Genomic DNA, 12,633 nt, shown 5'->3' with positions numbered 1-12,633 from the left:
ACTATTGTAAATAATACTGCTAGAAACATCATGTACAAGTTTTTGTGTTAACCTAAATCTTCATTTCTCTGGGATAAATGTTCAGGAGTGTGAACACTGATATTTGGTAGTTGCATATCTACTTTCAAATAATGTTGGCTCACACCTGTAATCCCAGCACTTTGGGAGGCCAAGACAGGTGGATTGCTTAAGCCCAGGAATTCGAGACCAGCCTCGGCAACGTGGTGAAACCCCATCTCTACAAAAAATACAAAAATGGGGCTGGTGTGGTGGCTCATGCCTGTAATCCCAGCACTTTGGGAGGCCGAGGCAGGCGGATCATGAGGTCAGGAGTCCGAGACCAGCCTAACCAACATGGTGAAACCCCGTCTCTACCAAAAATACAAAAATTAGCTGGGCATGGTGGTGCATGCCTGTAATCCCAGCTACTCGGGAGGCTGAGACAGAAGGATCGTTTGAACCTGGGAGGCGGAGCTTGCAGTGAGCTGAGATTGTGCCACTGCACTCCAGCCTGGGCGGCAGAGCGAGACTCTGTATTAAAAAAAAAAAAAAAAAAAAAAAAAAAATTAGCCAGGCATAGAGCATCATGTGCCTGTAGTCCCAGCTACTTGGGAGGCTAAATTGGGAGGATCCCTTGAGTCCAGGGAGGTAGAAGCTGCAGTGAGTGAAGATCATGCCACTGCACTCCAACTTGGGCCACAGAGTGAGACCCTGTCTCATAAATAAATAAATAAATAAATAAAAGTAAAAATAAAATAGAATAATTTGTCAAAGTGTTTTCCAGAGTGATTGGACCATTTTATATTCTCACCTGCAATGCATGAGTGATTCAGTCTCTCTTCATCCTCACCATCATTTGGTGGTCTCAGTTTTATTTTAGCCATTTGGATAGGTGTGTAGTGATTTCTCATTGTGGTTTTAATTTGTATTTCTCTAATGGCAAATGGTTTTGAACATCTTTTCATGTGCTTATTTACCATCAGTATACACCCTATGTGAAATGTCTCTTCTTGTCTTTTACCCATTTTCCAATTGCATTTAGATTATTAGAGGGAGTGTTGGTTAATTTGTTTTGTTTTGTTTACACAAGTAGTCTCCCCTTATCTTGCAGGTATTCATTCCAAGACCCCCAATGGATGCCTGAAACTATATACAGTACCAAACCCTACTTATACACAAATTTCTTCTTTTCCTCTTCACAATTTCATGAAGCTTCATTCTTACTGTATATTTTAGCAACCTCAGCCTATGACTTTTTTCTTTCCCTATTAAGGAGAGCACTTTCACCTTTTCACTTAAGCACGTTAAGGCTTCAATATCTGAATTGCCAGAATCACTACTTTTGCATTTGGGGGCCATTATTAAATCAAATAAGGTTTACCTGAACTCAAGCACTGAGATACCACAACAGTCAATCAGATAACTGAGACTGCTACTGACTGACAGGTGGGTGGGTGGAATAGACAGTGTTGGGACGCTGGACAAAGGAATGATTCACACCTCACCCAAATCAAGTGGGACAGTGTTAGACTTAATAATGCTACTCAGAACGGTATGCAATTTAAAACTTATGAATTGTTTATTTCTGGAATTTTCTGTTTAATATTTTTGGGCCATGGTTGACCATGAGTAACTGAAACCACAGATAAGAGGGGGCTACTACACTGCTGAGTTTGAGAGCTCTATAAATAGATCTTACCCATTTGTTAGATGTGTGCTCTGAAAATATTTTCTCCTACCCAGTAACTTGTCTTCTAATCTTTTTAATATAGTCTTTCACAGAGCAAAAGTTTTTAATTTTGCTGAGGTCCAATTTATCACTATGTCCTCCTATAGACTGTGCCAAGTGTCACAGTCTAAGTGTCAAGTCTAAGTGTAACTCTAGATCTCTAAGAACTTTCCTTAGAATTTCCTTGTTTTTAAGTTTTGTTTTTTAAAATTTGTTTTTTAAAATTTACATCTGTAACTTTTATTGACAAATATTATATTTATGATGTACAATGGGATATTTTGATATATTATACATTGTGAAATGACTAAATCGTGCTGATTAACACATCTGTTACCTCACATGCTTATCATTTTTGTTTGTGGTAAAAACATCTAAAATCTACTGTTAGGAATTTTCAAGTATACAATACATTATTATTAACTATAGCCACTGTGCTATAAAATAGAGCCCAGAATTTATTCCTTCTGTCTAACTGAAACCTCATATCGTTTGACCAACATCTCCCAATCTTTCTCCTCACACACTCCACCCTCAACCCCTGATGTGTTAGGCCATTCTTGCATTGCTATAAAGAAATACCTGAAACTGGATAATTTATAGAGAAAAGAGGCTTAATTGGCTTATAGTTCTGCAGGCTATACAAGAAGCGTGGCACTGGCATCTGCTCAGCTTCTGGGATGGCCTCAGGGAGATTTCACTCATGACAGAAGGTGACGTGGGAGCAGGCATGTTTCATGGCAAAAGCAGGATGGGCAGAGGGACACAGGAGTAGGTGCCACACCACTTAAACAGATCTCATGAGAACTCACTCCTATCGTGAGGCCAGCACCACGCCATGTGGGATCTGCCATCAGAACCCAAACATTTCCCACCAGGCCCCACCTTCAACACTAGGGATTACACCTCAACATGAGATATGCAGGGGACATCCACACTATATTATCTGGTACCCAGTATTCTATTATCTGCTTTAATGAGTTCAATTTTTTTAGATTTCCCATATATGTGACATCATTAAATCTGTGATATACTTTAAGTTAATTTTTGTACAAGGTGTGAGACTGAGGTCAAGCTTTGGTTTTCTGCCAATGGATATCCAAATGCTCCAGCAGCATTGATAGTTGAAAAAGCTATCCTCCCTCCATTGAACTACTTCTGTACTTTGACAACCCTCATGAATGGGATTGGCACCCTTAGAAGAGGCCCAGGAGAGCTCCTTTGCTCTTTCCATGTGAAGACACATAGAGAAGCCACCATCTATGAATCAGAAAGTGGGCCCTCACCAGACACCAAATCTGCCAGGCACCTTGATCTTGGACTTCCAGCCTCCAGAACAATGAGAAATAAATTTCTATGGTTTATAAGTCACCTAATTTATGGTATTTTCATTATAGCAGCCAGAAGGTACAAAGACAGTTGATTACATTGATTTTCTAATTGGATTATCCTTGCATCTCTGTAAGAATCCTGACTTGGTCATGGTGCATAAGTTTTTTTTTTTTAATTTCTGAATTCTGTTTGTTAATTTTGTTAAGGTTTTTGTGTCTATATTCATAATGCAATGAATTTTACCTGTAGTTTTCCTTTTTTGTACAGTTTTTGTCTGGTTTTGGCAAAAGGGTAAAACTAGCTTCATAAAATAAACTGGAAAGTATTTCCTCCTCTCTGGAAGAGAGTGTACAGAATTAGTATTGATTATTTTTAAAATATTTGGTGATAATCTTCATTGAATTGGTTTGGGCCAGAAGATCTTTTCTTGGGGAGTTTTCAAAATGCAAATTCAATTCAATTATGTACTTCATGTTCCATGAATTGCCCAATTTGTATTTTCAAAGACTTTGTCTATTTCAATTAAGTCGTCAATTTTGTGTATAGAGTCATCCCTAGTATTCCCTTATTATTCTTTTGAGGTCTGCAGTCCATAGTGATCTCCCATTTCATTCCTGTTTTTGAATTGAGATTTCTCTCTTTCTCCTTTATGAGTCTTGCTAAAGCTTGGTCAATTTTATTAATCTTTCAGTGAATAAACTTCTGCTTAGTTCATCTCATTTTCCTCTGGCTTTGTTCACTCAGCATAATTCAGGATTCATTTGTGTTACTACGTGCATCATTAATTCATGTTTTTATTTAAGAATAGTATTATATTATATGTATGTATGCAATTTTTTTATCCAATAACATATCAATCCACCTATTTTCAATTTTGGGCTACTAGAAATAAACCTCACTTGCCAAACTTTTTTCCAAAGTGGTTGGACAATTTTGCATTCCCACTATCAGTATATAAAAGTTCTAATTGCTCCAAATCTTCAGCAACACTTTTTGAAGTCAGTCTTTTTAACTTCAGACATTCTAATAAATGGGTAGTGGGTTTAGCTGTGTTTCCCTAATGATATTGAGCAGCTATTCATTCCCTTTGCCATCTGTAGATCTTCTTATGAAAAGTGTCTATTCAATTATGTTGTTTATTTATTGAATTGTTTTTTCTTTTCTTATAGTGTTTTAAGAAAAGTATTCTTTATATATAATAGACAGGAGTCCTTTTTCAGATATATAGTCTGTCTTTGGTTTGTCTTTTCATTTTCTTAACAATGTCTTTTGAAGAACAAATGTTTAATTTTAAATAAGTCCATTTTATTGATTTTTTTACAGTTTATATATTTCTGTCATATTTAAGAAATATTTTCCAAACCCAAGTTCACAAAAATTATCTCCTACACTCTCTTTGGGAAGAAAAAAGGTTTTACATTTAGGTAATAATCCATTTCCATTTACACCAATGCTGCACTGCCTTTTCTTTTACTTATAACTGATTTAATGACTGTTGAAGTCAGATAGCATATATAATTCAACATATTGATAGTATTGAGTTTTCCTATGCATAAATAAGAACACAACTCTTCATTTATTTAGATATTCTTTAATTTTTTTAAGACTTTTTATTTTTTAGTATAGGGGTCTTATATATCATTTTAAATTTAATTCCTAAGTATTTCATATTTTAATACCATTATAAATGGTACTTTTACTATTTTAACTTCTGATGGTTGTTTGCTTGAACATAAATATGTAATTGATTACCTATTACATAAATAGGTAATTGTAAAAGATACCCTGCATCTAAAACCTTAATAAACTTACTTATTATTTCTTGTATCTTTTTTGTAGATCCCCTCTAATTTTCTACGTAGACTAAAAATTGTTAAGATGTCAATTCTGCCTAACAGCACCTATAAATTCAACACAATCCCAATCAAAATTCCAGCAGGCATTTTTATATGAAAATTAACAAAATGATCCTAAAATTTATATGAAAATGAAAAAGATCTAGAACATATAATTCTTAAACCCCCAAAACAACCCAAATAAAAATGGGCAACATATTTGGACAGACACATCACCAAAGATATATGGAAGGCAAATAATCACAAGAAAAGAAAATTCATTGCATTAGAGATCAGAGAAGTATAAATTAAAATAACAATGAGATAGCATCACAAACCTATTAGAATGGCTAATGGGTTTCTGGCTAAAATGACTGACAATACCAAGTTTAAGTGAGGATATGGAACAACTGGAACTCCTATACACTGTTCACAGAAATGTAGAATTGTACATCCACTTTAATAGCTAGTTTATTTAAAAATTTAACATATACCTACCATATAGTTCAGTCAATCCACTCCAGGTACTTACACAAGAAAAATGAAAGCACATAGCCATATGGAATGCAACTCAGCAATAAAAGGAAATAAAAAATTGGTAACATGCTACAACATGGATATTAAAATAATTAGGTTAATAATTATTAACTTAAAGATGTTAAAGAGGATATACCAAAAAATTGGCATAGTGTGTGATTTCATATACATGAAACTCTAAAAAATGAAACCTAATCCATAGTGACAAAAAGGAGATCAGTCATTGCCTGAAGATGCAGAAGGAGTAAGAAGAAGAGGAATTACAAACAGGCTTCTAGACAGTAGGAAGGGCATATGAGGAGCCTGTTCCAACAGAGACAATGCATTTTAAGGTACTTTCCAGGAAATTCCAAACAATATTTTCACTACACATGCTGTGGTTTGAATGTGGCCCCTTCAGAATTCATATGTTGCCAGTCTGAAGGGGTTTATAAGTGAGCTCTTTAAGTGATTATTAGACCAAGAAAGCTGCTCCCTCATTAATGGGATTAGAGCCCTTTTAAAAGAGGCTTCATACAGTGTTGGGCTAGCTTGCCTTCTGCCTTCTGCCATATGAGGACAAAGTAAGAGGGCCCTCACCAGACCAAATGCCAGCACCATGATCTTGGACTTCCCAGCCTCCCGATCTGTGAGAAATAAAGGCATTGTGTAATAGCAGCAGAAAAACTAAGAAAACACATCATTGACTCTGTGTCACTGACTATATATAGGTGCAAGGAAGATGCCACCATTCGTAATAAAGAAATTCTGTACACAAAGGAGAAAGTGTCTCCCTCAGCACTCTTTCTTATGTTCCAGCACTCTTATGCATTTATTGTTTAAATATTTTTTTCAGATATTTCAAAATGATTTTGAGAAGAAGAGGAAAATGCATATGCTTAGTTAACCAGAATTGCAAATTTTCTTTACTCAGATTTTTAGCTATTTATTGTGTAAGCCATTTCCTTGTATAAACATTGATGAAATTCTTAACTACGTTCACATAATTTACTGTTTAAAGAAACCCAATAGGTGAACTATTTTGCAAATACTGATTTCCTAGGTGCCCTTTAAAATTATTTTTAGTAATTTTTCTTTTAAGGTAATTTTAAATTATAGAAAAAGTATAGGAACAATACAAATAATTTCTTATTCCATTCACATAGAGACCACATTCAAATTTTGTCAACTTTCCCAATAATCTCTTTTATAACAGAAGTATTATATCTAGAACCATATTTTGCACTTAGTTGCCATGTCCCTTCAGTCTGAGGCCTCTCTTGACCCTCATGACTTTAACATTTTTGCAAACTCTAGAAAAGTTACTTTGTAGATTTTCTCTATTAGTTTTATGAGATATTTTCTCATTATTCAGTTCAGGTTATACATAATTGTCAGGAAAATCACAAAACAATGCTGTGTTGTTTTAAATGCATCCTATTATGGGCATACAATATTGCTTTATCCCATCACTTGAACGAAGTAGTGTCTGCCCGGTTTCTTTACTGTAAAGTCACTTTTTCCCTTTGTAATTTACAAGTATTTTGTAGAAAGATACTTAGAGATTATGTAACATCTTGTTGTTTATCCAACTTTTACCCATTAATTTTAGTACCGATTCATGTTTCTTGCCTGAATTATCTTTCAGATGGTTGCCAAGTAGTAATTTTCTAATTCCATCATCCTTCTACTTTTATTAGTTGGCATTCTATTATAAGGTAAAGCTTTCTCTTCTCCCCATGAATTGAGCACTTTCCACATTCCATTAGATCCCAGTGAAGTAAAATATTCCTATTTTATTCAGTAAAATAATCTGTTACTATCATTCTTGATTTTGACCCTCAAGTTGTCTTAGGGGTAGGCACATCCTCTGTGTACTTTGATACATACCTACTATTCTTTGAGCTCTTCCTTACTTTTTGACATATGATACTCCAAACCTTGCTTAGCCCCAAACCTGGAATCAACCATTTCTTCAAGGACACCTGGTTCTACTTAATGGAGAATGGTATTTAGAAACCAAAATGTGGATGCTAGGTGTGCTCATTGCTACCAGGATGTTGCTATTCCCAGGCCCTTCCAGTAGACAGAGTTGGGAAGTAAATGTAGGTATATGCACTTAAGTATATGTAAATACATACAAATCTATATTTGTTTCTATTACATCTATACCTATTTCTATTATTGAAAGTCATGAGACCACACCAACACCTCCAATTTCAATCTAACACAACAAGGTTCATTCTAGCATTCCCTATACTATCTCTGTGACTCCTATGTCCATCAGTAAGAAGGCTGACTTGAATATATTTTTCAATATATTTAATTATTTTCTGAATACCCTGCCCCCACCTTGTATGTAACAAAACTTCTGACCCTGCCAGGCCACTGCCCATTCAGCCCCTTTCTTTAATCATGCTCTGATACTTTCCAGGTGAACTCCCAACTTAGCTCTCCTTGTCTTATGGGTCTTAGCTGTTCTCTTTGTATGGTTCATGGCTTCTTAATTGAATTATGAAAAAAAAAGGGAGGAAAGCCTGTGTTATTTTTGTAGTCTCATATTTCCATTGATCACATTCTCTTAAGAGAGACCCACAAACTTTAAAATACTATTTTTTTCTTTTTTTGTGATGGGGTGTCACTCTGTTGCCCAGGCTGGAGTGCAATGGCACAGTCTTGGCTCACTGCAACCTCTACTTCGTGGGTTCAAGCGATTCTCCTGCCTCAGCCTCCTGAGGAGCTGGGATTACAGGTGAGCACTGCCATGCCTGGCTGATTTTTGAATTTTCAGTAGAGATGTGGTTTCACTGTGTTGGCCAGGCTGGTCTTAGGTCTTGAACTCCTGATCTCAAGTGATCCAGCTGCCTCAGCCTCCTGATGTGCTGGGACTACAGGCATGAGCCACTATGCCTGCCCAAAATATTATTTCTTTTTTCAAATTTATTGATACTATATTGGTATATGTACATATTATTATTTCTAAGGTTATATAGTGATTTATTGAATTGAATTTTGGGTCACTCTATTAAGCTATTTAAAAGCTGCATGAAAATAAAATACATTAAGGCAGAAATGAAAAATAAATGGGCTGGTAATAGAAACATGTTAATTAAAATAACATTTTAAAAAACTATTTTCAAGTAAATCAATGACAACACTTAACTTGGACTCTAGGCAAAATTTTATGAAATGGAACTGCTTTCTTTGTCTTCTGCCTCCTCTAAATGCTCTGAGATTATAAAGATTAATGCAAATTTTGATATAGGAAAAGTCTTCATAACTTTGAGCACTGGGGAAGATCACCTGACAATCATCACTCCAAAAAATATATTTACAATGTTTAAGTTGAATGTATTATAACTACCAAGCTTATATTTTATTACTTCCCTAATAAAAGCATTTTCCTAATCATTTTTATTAAAATGACACTTTTACCTTTATTAACGACAAATTATTTTTAAACATTAAAATATCTTTCTGGAGGGGAATTTTACCTCTGGCCATGAGTAACTAGTATCTTTCTTATCCCCAAACCACTGCCCTAAACAATCATAAGCCTGCCTAAATTAGACAAAAATATTTCTTTTCATGTATTAAACAACAGGTAGCCCAAGGCTGTGATCCTTATGAGAGGGGGAACAACTAAAGGAGATCTCCGCAGACACTACAGCTCTCTGATAAAAGCAAGGGGCAATTTTTAGATATGATCAGGGAGGTCAATAAAGTGAAATAATGGGCTTGCTGAGGGTTGGCAGCAAATTGGAGTTCAGGGTTGCATACTTGGCTGGAAGATGTGCAGTGTGGTACCAGAGAAGAGCAAGCTGGGCAACAGCAAAATACATAAGTGATGCAGGCTTTGACCATAAGTTTGATAAGTCCATTTCATAACATATATGCCAAATCAGTTAATGCAAATTTACACCATGTGAGTAGAAGCACTTTGAGTGGAACAGAGAAGGTGATAGAGTGATTCCATTCTATTTGGAGTGGGTCATACCACACTTAACAGAAATGTAGTGACTTTGGTTTGCCACATCTTCAGTACACAAATTTAAAAATTCTATGGTGATTTTATGAAGATCCCCGCTATTTGGCTTCTTAATAACTTAAGATTTCACACTCTTGTGAGTGTGATCAGGCCTGAACCAAGATATATAACTGCCCTGAGTACTCTTCCAATCAATGATATTGGGAGAAACTAAAAAGTTTCTATTTCTTTATATAAAATGTGTGTGTACACAAACACACATGGAATATATATATTCCACTATATATAATATTTTATATATGTTACAAATATATATCTTGTAAGATGTAAACCATTACATCTTACAAAAATTAGAAAGTTTGTGAAATGTATTTTTCATCTTACACCTTCATATTATCTAATCAGAATATCATTGCCCAGAATTCTAATGCAATGATTTTTAGGCATAGTTTTGTAATGCTTCAAAACATCTTCAATGAAATTTAAAAGTAGTACAAATTTATTCACCTGAGTCAGCTGGAAACAAAATTAATTTCAATTTAAAATAAATTTTGAAACACCATACTGCATGTAACACTTTCATAAACATCTCAAATCATAAAATATTAGCAATAAACTAAGTAAGAAATAAACCAAGTGAACAAACTAGGTAAATAAGCCCTACAGGTAAAGAAGAGGATACAAGTATTCTCAATATCAGTGAATAGGTTACTTTTTGCTATTGTTTTAAATAACGTTCATGGATTATCTTTAAAGTATCTCATACCAATTAAGTTTTCTTAAAACATTCCTAACTTAAACTATCCACAAGGGGGACATATTATCAGATACTACATATTTTCCAAACTGAAAGAAGCCTGTGTCAGCTACACTGACTCAACACAACAAAGCATAGATGACAAGACATGGAGCTGCCAATTTCAATTTGTGAGTGGCAAAAGGAGATTTTAGCTCATTTTCTCAAAATGTGGCCCAGAAATTAAAATTGTAGCAAACATTTGTGCTGCTTCTTAATATGTTCAGATTGCTGGGCACCTCCTCTGACCCAAATCAATTCCTGTGAAAACTATTGAGTAAGGTTCTAGAAGAGAATGGATGGTCTCTAGGTCAACAATGTCCATTTCACAGGTGGCACTGGTTTTCTAACATGAAACAGGCTACACGCTAGTAAAATCTTCCAATTTTGTGAAATACCTATAATTGTACTCTCAAAGTCAAGCTCTATCATGATCAAAATTGTTGCATAAGGAATTGTGTTACATCCAGCTTTCATTAAAAGAGAATTTGTTATCCATTTTTCTCCCTTCAAATATTTAAAGTGAACATCAAACCTTAAAAATGCACTACTCATCACTGCAATCTAAGCTAATGCCAGTGTATGTCATATGTATTCAATAAAATACGAAGCATGGTGGTACTTGTTTTTTGGTGAGGGGACCTAAAGCTTTTATGAGACATGTTGCTATCACTTAAAATTCTTCAGCGCAGAACTTGCTGGTGAGCATTAAAAGGTGGGGGTTAGGGGGCACTTGATAAATATCCATTTGAGTTTATTTTCTAATTCTGTAGAAAGTTTACATATATTCCTAATTTTATTATTATTACTTGGAAAGAATCTTGGAGAATTTAAAATAATAAATTAAAACAGTATTTATTAAAAACAATTCATTTATTCTCCCAGGCTAATTGTACTTTATACTCTAGGAGAGTAGCGAGAAAACACACACTCTAAATGTATTTATTTTATGATTCTTTAGATATAATTAATACACTGCGTTGCAGAAGGTTTTATGCTTCTGCCTTTAAAAAAATTATATAGGATTATGTATAATCAATAATCATTAAACTAAAGGCAAAGAAAAGAAATCTGGTAGCTTCATCAATTTTATTTCGCTCTTGCATGGATTGCCTTTGTTAACATGTTTGGCAGAAAAAACAATCAATGCAATTGTAGGACACTGCACCCCACAATGCGAGCTTCAATTGAAACAATGGTCATATCGTCCAAGACAGATCATCGTTAAAGTTGGGCAGAAAAAACTTAAGAGATCTTGCAAATCTTGTTATGTGAAACACGTCCTCCCAAAAGACCTATTGGACCACACCTTTGTCCTCCGCGCCCTTTTTTTGCAGGGTCATTAACTCGCATTATTTTTTTGTTCTCCGCGCCCTTTTTTTGCAGGGTCATTAACTCGCATTATTTTTTTGTTCTCCGCAGTTCTCACTTGCTTCTCTTCAGTCTTTGCTAGGTTTTCCGCGATCTCCAGTGCAGCCCCTTCCACTTGCCGCGATTCTGCCTCTCTCAGACACTGACACGTAACCTCCTCCCCATACCAAGCCCTCACCCCAAACCAAGCTGTTAAGAACAGCTACAACTGCTTCTGGGAGACGTGGGGGGCGGGGGCAAGGCGGAAGCACCTCGACCCTCCCGCGAACTCTCGCCGCCGGTCAGTGCCCCCTGAACTGGATGGGACCAAGGGAGTCCCTCCGCAAAGGCCTCCACTTCTGACTACGGTCCGCACGCCCCACCCCTGCCCAGTACTCTGGCAACCCGCGGGACACTTTGCTGGTGCCAGGCTTCAACCTCTTGTTCTCATTTTCTCGTGTCCTCGCGCTCTTCCTTCTACTGTATTTTTGTCTTCAATTCTTTAATGGCGAGAGAGAAAAAAAAAAAAAAAAAAAAAAAAAAAACCAGCTCAGAGCTATAGTCTTCTTCCACAAATACGTGTGTGCTTTCCAGAACCTTTCTCCTGCTAACACATGTGGGGTCTGCAGTGCAAAGGACTCTCCTTTCGTCCAGCGACCAAATGGCAGTCTCTCAGTTTGCCAATTTCATTCATCACGCCCACACCGACTGAAGCCTACTCCTCACCAGTTCAGCTTTCTTCCAGTTAATCGTATTAACTGCTAAGCACCTCCTCCACCTTTTCGGGTTCTATTACCGCCCTCATTTGAAAAAAAAAAAAAGAAGAAGAAGAAGAGAAAGAAAGAAAGAAAAGAAAAGGAAAAAGAAAATCCAACACGAACACGCAAGATAGCGTGAATTCAAAAAAGAATGTGCGTGTGCAACACAGTCTGAGTGTGTGCATCCGTATGCGTCGCCTGCCTCAGCCTGTCCGGGTCCTGAACATGTAGCTGAGAGGTGCAGGACAGTCAGAGGGCTAAAACTTCCCCTGCCAGGCTGAGGCTGGGCCCTCCCGAGCTCACCTGTCCGCGTTCAGGTAACTGGCTAA

The 12,633-nt window shown here is 36.2% G+C and overlaps 1 protein-coding gene across 8 annotated transcripts in view; it reads right to left on the bottom strand.

The window, feature by feature from the left end:
* The window catches only part of C7H8orf34 (chromosome 7 C8orf34 homolog), a 542,145-nt gene that overhangs the window by 528,360 nt on the left and 1,152 nt on the right, over positions 1–12,633 (bottom strand). The gene's annotated exons all lie outside the window — the stretch shown is intronic.

Source organism: Pongo pygmaeus, chromosome 7 (assembly GCF_028885625.2).
Source record: "Pongo pygmaeus isolate AG05252 chromosome 7, NHGRI_mPonPyg2-v2.0_pri, whole genome shotgun sequence".
Classification (NCBI taxonomy): domain Eukaryota; kingdom Metazoa; phylum Chordata; class Mammalia; order Primates; family Hominidae; genus Pongo; species Pongo pygmaeus.
This window is presented reverse-complemented; position numbering and strand designations above follow the sequence as displayed.